The 13,313-nt window shown below is 42.4% G+C and overlaps 1 long non-coding RNA gene across 1 annotated transcript in view; it reads right to left on the minus strand.

Moving 5' to 3' along the window:
• Positions 1 to 741: 741 nt before the first annotated feature.
• Positions 742 to 13,313, minus strand: part of LOC127500161 (uncharacterized) — a 31,376-nt gene continuing 18,804 nt past the window's right edge. The window contains exons 2-5 of the long non-coding RNA XR_007926274.1: positions 12,301 to 12,437; positions 9,114 to 9,328; positions 8,769 to 8,805; positions 742 to 2,021 (exon numbers count right to left, since the gene is read on the minus strand). This is a non-coding gene — a long non-coding RNA (uncharacterized LOC127500161). The remainder of the gene's footprint in view (positions 2,022 to 8,768; positions 8,806 to 9,113; positions 9,329 to 12,300; positions 12,438 to 13,313) is intronic.

Here is a 13,313-nt window from a genome sequence, read left to right on the forward strand (position 1 = left end):
ATTAGAAGACAAATTGTGAAGATAATGCGGTTTGGCTGGTTACAGCATGGTCCAGTTAGTCCATGCTGATAAACTACAAAACTACACCACTGTAGTTTCTTCTGGGGCAAATAGAAATGGTTAGCTTTCTGTTAGATCTTCTTGATGGAGGGCAATAAATGCATCTATGTGTGAGAGGAAAAAAAGAATGTGTAACAGAGAGAGAACTAGCGTTGCAAAAATTAATGCTCCTTTATCAGTAATCTCTGGCTTGTTTGTGGCGCGTAATTACGATTTTTTTGCCCATTAAATGCAGAGACTGCGATTTTGCAGCAAATGGTCAAGCCTCCGAGAATAGAACAGCCAGACAGCGGACACGGCCAAGTCATTCCAGGTCAAAAGTACAAGACAGAATATTATGCATTTGTTCTCAACAAACACTAGACTAGTCATTGTGATTCAATTGTATAGAAAAACATCATCACTAAAGAGTATTAAGACACTTGTGTCCAATATATGAACTTGTTCTTGTAGTTACTGTAACAGACAGATTAAAAAAGACAAAATCGGCCTTGATAAAACTTCCTTAATTATCATTTTTTTTAAAGCTCACAACTGGATTATTTTACTACAGGTCAAAATAAATAAATAACATATAAATAACCTTTCTGGTTGAAAATGAAATTAAATGAAAATGTATACTGTACTGAGTATAACATATTTGCTCCACAAATATTTTAAGAAAATACATGAAGGAATGCATAATTTTTACACAATTTTATGTACAGTATAGACAATAATACTTGCATAAAATAACAGCGGAACAGAGATATTTGCCAACATGCAAGACAGTCTAAACGCATGAGTGGCTGGGCTCATAAAAGATAATCACATGTGTCACTTATATGTTTTATCTTCATTTAAAAAAAAAAAAAAAAAAAAAAAAAAATATTGGCATGAATTAAACGGGTACAATTATCAAGATTTTTAAAGTGTGCATCATGTGCTATTATAATGCTATAATATAGTTAAGGCAAAACGAATTATAGACGTGGCGATCATTTTAATGAAATCCAGTCTGTTCAGATCACTTTGAATCCAGGTAAAGTGAGACACATTCTGACACTTCATGGCTGTTGGTTATAAGATGATAAAAATGCTTACATAAGCGCCATCCCATTCCCAAGAATATTTACATAATGATAGATGAGCTCAACTGTCCCACTTTACATGTACTTTCCATATGTTCATTTCACACATTTAACAGTGCAATCTGTGATAACTTGAACTGGATTTTTTGCACGTGAAACAGTGCTGTATTGCTGTGCTGGAGTCAGGTAAATGTTTACAAAAAGCGTCCCTGAGGGTCCGGTGTTACTCATTCATTCACAAATTTCAGATCGGACCGATAAGGAGCAAGCAGATGGATATGCAATGCGTAAACAGAAGATGTTTGAATGAAAATCACAAGTTCTACTGACCAGCGTAAATAAATAAAGTGCTTCTTCTCCATTTATATAGTTTCATCTACTATGAACTTATTTTTTTTATAAACTTTACCCCCTCTAAATGCATATACAACAAATCAACAATTAGATGCATAATATTATTAAAACTATATTTTGTGTCAATGACAGTCCTACTAATAAAAATAAAAAGTTGGTCTTTTTGCTCACTTTTGAAGAGATTCTCAATCAAACTGTCTCCACCACACGCAAATAACCCAAATACGTCTCAAAAAATACTGTTAACCCTCATATGCATTTTGTGATTAAACTGTAAAACAAACAAACAAACAAACAAAATCATTCTACTGATCCTAACATTTACAGATATTCAGAGCACGTTGACATTATGAATCTGCTCTATTTCCCCAGCAGGAATTCACTTGATAATCAAACAAGCTCCTCCACTTCTGAGTGTCTTTAAAGCAGGTTCCCATTGTGCTGCTGCAGCATATCAAAGTGTCTCAAAGAATTTGATTCTTGTGAGAATATGCTCGAATACAAGCATCCTTTAGGCTGCAACATGTTCCTTTCAATCTGAAAGACAAGAATAGACGTGTTAAAGGATCAGGTGAGACCACAAAGATCTCCCTGCAAACAGAGCCTCAGCTATGATGCATAATAGTATCAAGATGTTTTGAATTATGGGAGCGAAAATAAAAAAAAAAAAAAAAAAAATGCGATGAACAAATCATGCAGATGACCAGCTCCAGATTTGTGAGTGTCAATGACAGTTTTGATGAGCTCTTATCACAGACTTGTTCTTTAAAATCATATCTTTATCGCAGAATGGATTCAAGGACTGATTATGATTCAAGGCGAGTTCGATGGTTGGAAGCAAATGTGCAAGATTATTCATGGTCATTATCACAAAATACAACTTGTGCAATCACGGCAGACACACATCTGTACATTATCTCTTATTACAGGGCTACTTACCAAATAAATGGACATGAAATCGAATGGAGCTTATTTATAATTAGCAAATGGCAACAATTATTATTATACAATTATTCAAATATACACTACCAGTCAAAAGTTTGGAATTAAGTTTTTTTCAAGTCTGTTATGCTCACCGAGACTGTTTGAATTTTTTTTTTTTTTTTTGAGATATTATTACAATTTAAAGAACTGTTTTCTATGTGAATATATGTTAAAATGTAATTTATTCCTGTGATCAAAGCTGAATTTTCAGCATCATTACTCCAGTCTTCAGAGTCGCATGATCCTTCAGAAATCATTCTAATATCATCAAGAAACATTTCTGATTATTATTAATGTTGAAAACAGTTGTGCTGCTTCATATTTTTGTGGCACCAATTCAGTATAATATAATGACCACAAGAATAAATTATATAAAAAAAAAAAAAAAAACCCTCTAGGTTACTATTGATACTTTACATCGATACTGAAGTAATGGGGTCTTCGCCTGGGAGCCCAACCACCTCCAAGTGGTACAAAGCAAGCCAATGGGAATTGGCCAGTAAGATTTACATGCGAGTCACACCCACCCGGCACATCCGGCTATAAATAGGACCAGTATACTCACTTGATTCACATTTTTCTGAGGAGCCGAGACAAGAATCCTGGCCATTCAGCTGTAGTTCAGGGCCATGGCAAGGGGACGTAACGTTTCCGTTCCCTCTTTCAGGGAACGGGGGTTACAATAGTAACCCTAGACATTACCATTCAGTCAGACACGTTCAACGTTACGTCGATACTGACGTAATGGAGTCCCTATTTAAAACGCCAAAGCGACTGACCCATGGGGCAGTACTACATAAGGAAGATCTCCTACTTAACCAGAGAGGAATGCTACTGGCACAGAGACAGGGCAGAGCAGAGTCGCCCAGGGAAAGACATGGGTTTATCGTCAGGGAAACCGTACCGTTGACACTACACATATGGGATTACCTGCAGGGAATCACATCATATGGGCATCTAGCCCAGTACAGGGGCTGACCAACTTGGCATGCACACAAGTACTGGGCCTGGCATCAGACGCCTCCGCTGCGTCTGACTGCCGCAAGATGCAAGAGGAAGTCCACAATAGCAAATTAGTGCTCACTTCCTGTCCTTGGAGGAAAACGGCGCGGCAATCAAGAACCCGTGGCTATCTAACTGTCGACAGCATATGGGAGGACACCGGGTCCACTCAGAGATTATAAAATCTTGCAAATGTGTTTTGTGTCGCCCAGCCCGCAGATCTGCATATGTCTGCCAGAGAGGCGCCGTGCACCAACGCCCAGGAGGAAGCAACACCCTGAGTGGAGTGAGCCCTCACCCCTAGGGGGCACGAATCACTTTGAGACTGGTACGCCAAGGCGATGGCAACCACTATCCAGTGGGCCAACCTCTGTTTGGAGACAGCCATTCCCTTTTGCTGACCTCCAAAGCAGACAAAGAGCTGCTCTGAGCTTCTGAAGCTTTACATGCGGTCCACACAAGTACGCAGAGCGCGAACAGGACAGCAACGCAAGGGCTGGGTCTGCCTCCTCCAGGGGCAGCGCTTGCAAGTTGGTCCCGGAAGGGAATGGTGGGAACATTGGGCACGTATCCAAGCCGGGGTCTCAGGATGATGCGAGACAAAGCCGTCCTGAATTCTAGGCACGATTCGCTGACCGAAAATGCTTGCAGATCCCCGACCCTCTTGAAGGAAGCGAGCATGGTCAGTAGCGCTGTCTTCAAAGACAGGTGTTTAAGCTCAACTGACTCTAGGGGCGCGAAGGTAGCTCTCTATAGGTCTGAAAGGACGACAGAGAGGTCCCAGGAGGCGATAAGTCATGGTCTAGGAGGATTTAACCTTCTGGCGCCTCTCAGGAACCCGACGATCAGGTCATGCTTTCCCAGTGACCTGCCACCAACAGCAACGTGATGTGCTGTGATGGCGGCAACATAGAAGGTGGAGGGACAGCCTCCACTCCAAACCATCTTGAAGGAAGGAAAGCACAGAGCTGACCAGGCATTTCCGTGGGTCTTCCCAACGGGAAGAGCACCACTCAGCGAACAGACTCCACTTCAAGACATAAACATGCCTGGTAGAGGGGGCTCTAGCCGAAGTGATAGCGTCAACTACCGCTGGCGGTAGGCCACTTAAGGCTTAGGGTTAGTTCACCCAAAAATGAAAATTCTGTCATTAATTACCCTCATGTCGTTCTACACCCTTAAGACCTTCGTTCGTCTTCGGAACAAAAATTAAGATATTTTTGATGAAATCCGATGGCTCAGTGAGGCCTCTATATTGAGAGCAAAGCCACTGAACCTCTCAATGTCCATAAAGGTATTAAAAACATATTTAAAACAGTTCATGTGAGTACAGTGGTTCTACCTTAATAAAATAAAGCAACGAAAATACTTATGCTCCCAAAAAAAAAAAAAAAAAAAAAAAAAAAGACTAACAATATCTAGTGATGGCCGATTTCAAAACACTGCTTCTGAGCTTTACAAATCGAATCAGTGGTTCCAAGTGCCAAAGTCACGTGATTTCAGCAGTTTAGCCGTTTGATAGAAGATCAGAATCACTAATTCGAAACGAAAGTTTCGTAAATCTCAGAAGCAGTGTTTTGAAATCGGCCATCGCGAGATATTGTTGAAAAGTCGTTACTGTTTTTGTTTTTTTTTGCTGCACAAAAAGTACTCTCGTCACTTTATAATATTATGGTAGAACCACTGAACTCACATGAACTGTTTTAAATATGTTTTTAGTACCTTTATGGATTTTGAGAGGTTAGGTGGCTTTGCTCTCAATAGTGGCCTCATTGAGCCATCGGATTTCATCAGAAATATCTTAATTTGTGTTCCGAAGATGAACGAAAGTCTTAAGGGTGTAGAACAACATGAGGGTGAGTAATAAATGACATTATTTTCATTTTTGGGTGAATTTACCCTTTAAGTCCTCCACTCAAGTCCCATTCAGAGACCACATGTGGAGGTTCCAGAAGTCAGGAAGCAGGTGCCATATGGTGCCCCGTCCCTGAGAAAGCAGGTCCTTCCTTGGGGGAATCCGCCAGAGAGGGGCTGTCGCGAGAAGCATCAGCTCTGGGAACCAGGTTTGGTTGGGCCAATAAGGCGCAAAAAACCAAGACCTGAGTCTTGCAAGAAAAACAGAGTCTGTGCAAGAAGGCTCACTGGGGGAAATGCATATTTGCGCAGACCCTGAATCGGCTCCAAATCAGCTGTCCCGGGAGCGCGAGTTGTCATGAGAGCACGTTGGCTGCACGATTGAGATCGCCCAGAATGTAAATGGCGTGCAGCGACCCGAGTCACCGCTGACTCCAGAGGAGATGGCGGGCGAGTTGCGACATGCGACAAGAGTGTAGACCAGCCTGATGGTTGTTGTACGTCACAGTCGATGTATTTGTCCGGACTGACAATACATGCTTGTCATGCAGCAGCGGTCGAAACCTGCGCAGAACAAGGAGTACCCTAGCAACTCGTGGCAATTGATATGCCACTGCAGTCGGGGTCCTGTTCAGGAGCCCGAGGCAGCATGCCCATTGCATACGGCACCCCAGCTGCTGGTGGAGGCATCTGTCGTGACAACATGCCTGGACACTTGTTCTAAGGGCATTCCGGCCCGTAAAAAGGCAAGGTCCGACCATTAATGTTCGGTGTAATGGCCACATGGAGCGTGCCATGGCGCCATGCCAATCATCTCGGGACTAGACTGTGTAGCCAGTGCTGAAGCGATCTCATGTGCAAAAATCCGAGTGGCGTGACCGCGGCTGCGGATGCCATATGCCCTAGGAGCCTCTGAAATTGCTTCAGTGGAACCGCTGTTTTCTGCGTGAATGTATTCAGGCAGTTCATCAGACTGCGCACGCTCATTGGTGAGGCGCGCTGTGATGTTGACCGAGTCCAACTCCGGAGAAACACAGAGAAAAGGGATGCTCTGCACGGGGAGAGCTTGCTCTTTTTCCCAGTTGACTTGAACCCCCAACCAGCTGAGATGCAAAAGTTCCCATTGTTCACATAATTGATCTCGGGACTGGGCCAGAATGAGCCAGTCATCAAGATAGTTGAATGCCCACCTCCCTGAGCAGGACAAGGGTACCTTACGTGACTTTGGTAAAGACACGGGGAGACAGGGACAGCCCGAAGGGGAGGACCTTGTACTGGTATGCTTGACCCTTGAATGCAAAGCGTAGAAATGGTCTGTGTCAAGGGAGAATTGCGTCATTCAGGTCGATTGCTGCGAACCAATCCTGGGAGCGAACGCACGTGAGGATGCGTTTCAGGGTGAACATCATGAACGGGAGCTTGTGAAGGGCCCGGTTCAAGGAGCACTGAGGCCCAACCCGGGAAGCAGAGCATCCCGAAGTAGAGGTGGTGAAGGCGGTGCACTCACGTGTCTCCGTAAGTCCCCTGAGGGAATGGGCAGGAAGGCGTGAGGAGGCAGTGCATCCCTGAAACGCAAGCTCCCTGCCCTTGGCGAATGAGGGTGTGGCTGAGAGTGAGGAAGCAGTATCACGCCATGGCAAGATGTGCTTTATGGCCTCCGTCTCCTTCTGGACTGCTGAGAACTGCTGGTTCGCTGAAGAAGCCGGCCTGGGAAATGGGGGGTCAGCCAGGGCCAACCAAAGATGACGTTCCTGGACAACCAGAGTGTAGATTGTCTGGCTGAGGGCCCGCACTGTGACTTTCATCACCCAGAGGGCAAGGTCAGTTGCCGTGCGCAGTTCCTGCAACAACCCCGGCTCAAAACTACCCTCGTGCAGCTCTTTCAGAGCTTTTGCCTGATGGACCCGCAGGATGGCCATGGCATGCAGAGCTGCCGTCGTCTGACTGACCTTGGAGAGGAGGTGTGGACAATTCTGCCAGGTGGCGGCAGACTGCGGGCACAAGTGCATCACATTTGCACGCTTCACCTGTGGAATGTCCACGTAAACCTTGGCAGCCCTGCCATCGAGGGTAGTGAGAGTGGAGGAAGGCAGAAGAACAGTTCTTGGCAGTAAAAGGTGCCTTGACGTTTTCTGAACCTCCTTATGCACTTCCAGGAAGAAAGGCTTTGGAGCGTCATGCGGCTGTGAGCCATGCCCAGGAGCCAATCATCCAGCCGCGAGCATTCGGCACACAGTGGAGGGTTCCACTCGAGCTCAATGCCCGCGGCATGGCCATCAACTCTGAATCCGATTCGGCCTGAACAATCACCCCCGAGGGGAGTAGTTCAGCCTCCTCAGGACAAAAGCCCTCTCCAATGCAGCGATCGACATCAGATCCTCATCCGGAGCGCTGAATGAGACACGAGGTGCCTCATGTGAGGGACCTGCACCAGCCTCCGGCAACACGATGGCACATGGCGCGCTAGAGGAGATCTTCCAAAGTGCTAACCAGACCCGCAGCTCTACTGAGAAAAGCCGCAGGGGGCTGGGTAGCAGCAGAGGGGACTCGTGCCTCCGTGTTAAAGAAGGAAAGTCGCGATCGCAACACCAACATGGACATGTGCTCACAGTGAAAGCGTGTACCATCCACGAGCGCTTTCTCAGCGTGCTGTTTGCCCAGGCATGTGAGACAGCGATCGTGGCCATCAGATGAGGCCAGGAAATGACCGCATTCAGAAACACAGATGGAAAAAAAAAACATCTTGAAAAAGACGCTGATTGCCTGTGCTTGCACTTTTAGGGACTGCTCTTATAGCTGAAATGCTGATGGATGAAATGCTGACACGCCACTGAACTGCGCCTTCACACCAGCTGAGAAATCCACGAGCTTCGAGGCAACAAAGCAATGAAAATTGCGGTTTGTGGAGAAATTCTAATAGCAATTAAAATTGCTATTTGCTCTCTTAATGAGGAATTGCCCTTGAAAGGTAAATGGATTAAGAGCAATCGCTTGTGACCTCTCGGCTCTGAAGCAAAAGTATGAATAAAGTAAGTATGCCGGTCCCATTTATACCCGGATGTGCCGGGTGGGTGTGACTCGGCATGTAAATCTCACTGACCAATTCCCATTGGCTTGTTTTGTACCACTTGGAGGTGATTGGGCTCCCAGTTGAGACCCCATTACGTCAGTATCGACGTAATGTCGAACGTGACTGACTGAACGGGAACATTTCTTTTAATGGTAAAAACATTTCACAATATTACAGTTTTTACCCGAGCATAAGAGACTCCTTTCAAAAACATTAAAAATTCTTAATTATTCGAAACTTTTGACCCAGTAGTGTAAAGTGTAGAAATTATTATGCGTAATTATGTGATGTAATTGACCAATCAGAATTCCAGAAAGCTGTGTATTAAAGGGATAGTTCACCCAAAAATGAAAATTACCCCATGATTTACTCACCCTTAAGCCATCCTAGATGTATATGACTTTCTTCTTTCTGACGAATACAATCAGAGTTATATTAAATAATGTCCTTGCTTTTCCAAGCTTTATAATGGCAGTGAATAGAGGATGAGATATTGAAGCCCAAAAAAGTGCAACCATCCATCATAAAATATATCCACACAGGTCCGGGGGGTTAATAAAGGCCTTCTGATGCGAAGTGATGCATTTGTGTAAGAAAAATATCCATATTTAAAACTTTAAAAACTTAAATAACTCGCTTCCGGCAGTTAGGTAAATGCAGAAGAGCTGGCTATAAATTAAGCTTAAAATTGTCTATAAAAGAATTTAAAGAAAACTTACCTCCAAAATGAGATCATTCCCACTGTGTCCACACCAGAGCACACAGATCGGCAGCATTACGTTCCCTAAGGCACATTGTGGTGTGGTTGAGAGCGTGATGGACACCTGCGTCTCCATTGACTCCGGAGTCAAGCACACAAACGGTGTTACAGCTGTGCCACATTTCTGAGATCAAACTATGGCCAGAAAAAAACCACAGCCCTGTTGCCAAACTCCTGAAGGAAAATACAGGGAGAGGGAGACACGATTCAACCCTTCAGCCTGCTTCACCACAGAGCAAAGCCGAGCGATGGATATCTGTAAAGTCTGCACTATTTGAGACAGATGAAATCAGAAGATTTATAGATCGGCTTTAACACATAACATTCAAACGTTTGGGGTTGGAAAGAGTTTAATGCTTTTTAAAGAAGTCTCTTCTTCTCACCAAAGCTGCATTTATTTGATCAATAAAAACAGTAATATTAATAAATAATATTTCAATTTCAAATATCCATTTTCTATGTGAATACATAAAATGTAAATTATTCCTGTGATCAAAGCTGAATTTTCAGCATCATTACTCCAGTCTTCAGTGTCACATGATCCTTCAGAAATCATTCTGATATGCTGATTTTCTGCTCAAGAATAATTTCTGATTATCAATGTTGAAAACAGTAGTGCTACTTCAAAAGAACAGCATTTATTTTAAATAATTTTTTTTGTAACATTATAAATGTCTATATATAGACAATATTGTGCAACAGAGGGTGAAGACTGTCACAGAACACTATCTATATCATCTCTGAAGTGAAACCCCGCAAAATGGAGTTCACCCACGACTCTGTCTCAGATGTCATAATACAGAGCGACTGCATGCTAAATGAGCTTTAACCTCTGAACCTAAAGCTCCTCCACCATGGTTTGATTAATCGCGGTGGAACAAAAGTCATGTTTCAGTTCAGAGATCCAGCAGACCATTAGTAATTGTGCGGACCATCAACAGGCCAGAAAAAAGACTTTTGGGTGTTGAAAAATGAGCTATGATTGAATTAATGAGGTGGTATTTCTGTATCTTAACCCACAGAAGATGAGATTCAGCATCATCCAAGCACTAATTTTATCTTGCACACGCTCACACTAAACTATGAACTCGGACTGAAGCTGACAAGGCTAATGTTTTTACAAAAGAGACTAAATTAAAAGAATTAAATGGGAGAGAAGTCGGTTTGAGTGGGATTATAGTAGGACAGAAACTCAAAAAAGTGAAAGGTGATGTTTTTTTGTTGTTAAAACACTTGTCCTATTCAAGTTTAATGTGCAGAGACTATCAATAAGCCATTCCTAGATATCCCATTTTCTGAAAAATAATGGGAAACACTGAATTCAATGCCACTTTCAACCAGAGTCTGAAAGTACGTTTACATTACAACGATGTACTAAAAACGTAAAATGTTCCCCGTTTGCATGGACCCCCGAAAAAAAAAAAAAAAAAAAAAAGCTGTAATCTGCTGACAGACCAGTAGATGGAGATCTTTGTAAAGAAACACTACGCGCCTATAAACACATCACATGCATGCGCATGACATCACCGTTTTCATAAATTCATGTTTTGTAGTTTACACGGCAATTTAAAAAAACTTGCACTTTGAAACCTGTTTTCAAAAGTTTGCATTTTCAGGCCCCCAAAATGCCGTTGTTGTGTAAATGAACGGCCAAAACATAAAAAGGTGTTGTATAAACGCCCCCTTGGTATATAGGCTGGTTAGCATGACGTTAGTCCCAACTGGTAGATGTAAAAAGCTTTTTTTCTCGTTGACGACTAATTAAACTAGACTATACAACTAATTAAAAAGTAGTTGTATAGTCTAATGAAAAAAAAAAAAAAAAAAAAAAAAAAAAATTTCTATTTCTAATATAAATTATAAATGTTTTGCCAGTGACTGTTTATTTATTCATTTATTTACTGAACTGTGAAGTATGGCTTGGGTCTGTGCATTTTCTTGCCAATCAGCCAATCAAAGAGCTGATAATAGTCACTTCAACTAAAGAATCCTCCTCGGACGTTCGCATTTACGAGTTGTGAAGTCGTATTTACGACGTCAGGTGTGCTCAATTCACTTAGATTGGAGCAAGATTGCGATATACATTTTCAACAAAAATTAAAAAGGTTTTTTAACTCTACACCTACAAAATTATGAATAATGAGTATCGAATGTGTTTTTGCTTTGTTTTTACTCAATTTATGAAGGTGCTGTAAACTTAACTTTTATATATTCTATAGTAATTGTACAATACTATGGTATTTTGTACATGCAACTTTTGTTGTTGTTTGTAGTTTTGTTGTAAATATTAATTTAAAAAAATATTTCAAATTTACCATTTATACAGACGCTGAATCCACTGCGGCCGACACGCCCACAACTCAGAAACGTACATGTTTCCCACCAGCAATTATGACTTGGTAGTGACGTTCATGTCTGTTTAAGTCGTAAATATGATCTTTCTGACATGACATTGAATACACTAACACAATGCTCACATTTGCTGACAATTATGTCTAACATATGTTGTAATGGGTAATATATCGGTCCTAAATTGCCAAACAGTGGGCCAAAGAAGTGTTGACTCCATCGTTAGAGGCAGAATTAAAAAATGGGTAGAATGGCCAGAAGCACTGTGAACTAATGCCAGTTAATGCATAGACCTGTCGGACAACAACCATCTGTCTAATTTAGCATGCACTGACACTCAGAAACATGCACACTTATTTAAATCCTATCTGGAGACGCATGTCCCAGGGATTTGCTTTATCATGTTGATCAACAACTGGACAGCTGACAGTATGTTACGCAATGCTGGCTTATATAACCAAGCAAACTGTAACCGACCCCTTCTGATGAAGAAATTGACCCATGCTTTGTTTAGTCATAAAAAAAAAAAAAAAAAAAAATCTATAGAAGAATAAGTGCTATGTAATTCATTTAAAATAAGAGATCAATTGGCTGCCTTTAAGTTCGCCTCAAAAGCATCTTTGGAGAAAGGAGGCAGAAGGTTGTTGCTTGCATACTACATACTGTGCTAAGGTGCAAATGGGTGAAGGATCAGGAGTTTAGGCTGTGTTCTTGGACACTACGGGGTCTAAAAGGCACAGGCGCACACCACTGCTACCACCACAATGTTGCCAACGGTTGCAATGACAGCCACCCACAGCCAGATGGTTTCGTCCTCCTCTTCTTTCTCGGCTGGTTTGGGCAAGATGGCGTTGAGGTTAGAGGTGGAGGTCTGAAGGGGTGTGTTGCCATTGTGTTGAGAATCCATGAAGGCTCCACTGACCGCTTGAATATGCTGAAAGAAATGGGAGAAAACATGGAGCATGTAATCAGTCTCAGTCTTTAAGTCAACAGGACATGATAAAAACATCCTTTTTACTTTTTTTTTTTTTTTTTTAAGGGGTCCTATTATGCTTTTTTCCATGTTCATCTTTTAGTGTGTAAAAAAAAGCTCTGTAAAGTTCTCTATATCAGTGTCACTGTTTCTGAACTCCCTGAAACACCTCCATTTTAGTCTTGCGTTTTCTTCCAGGAACGAACATGTCACAATATTTCTCATTTAAATAATTCATACGCAGAATAAAGGGGCGGGGCCTGGTTGAGTTAGTTAGTACTGTGTTGAAACTGGTGGTTATAGTAAGGGGCGGGGCATTTCCCAAACATGCTCAAAGCACTTGACCAATCACATCACACTGCTCCAGCCAACCAATCAAAGCACATTGTGCTTTTCAGAAGGAGGGGCTTCATAGAGACAGAAACTAAACAGAGCATTACTGACAGACTGGGAAGAGAGGAGCTGCAACAATGGAGAATATGGGAAAATAATGAACATTCAAGCATGAAAACCTGTTCTAGTAGAGCACAAAAACAACATCAAGACTTCGAAGAAAGGGCACAATGGGTCCTTTATGTGAGTATAGTGTATGCAAAATAGTTGGATGAAATATACATCCAGCATTAGGGGCTTTCGCACCAAATAGTTCTGGGAACTCAGTTATAGGAACTAGCCACTAGGATAGTTCCCCGAGAGCTAATTTCTCCCCCGGGCCATGTTGCATTCACACCGGGAATAGGAACTCTGAAGCGGCCGACAGCGGCGTCTAGTGCTGCATTTACAAATGCTAAAAACCGGTGGATGGAGGATGCTGTGATCAGAGCTGTTTTTGTTGTG

Source organism: Ctenopharyngodon idella, chromosome 18, assembly GCF_019924925.1.
Source record: "Ctenopharyngodon idella isolate HZGC_01 chromosome 18, HZGC01, whole genome shotgun sequence".
Lineage (NCBI taxonomy): Eukaryota > Metazoa > Chordata > Actinopteri > Cypriniformes > Xenocyprididae > Ctenopharyngodon > Ctenopharyngodon idella.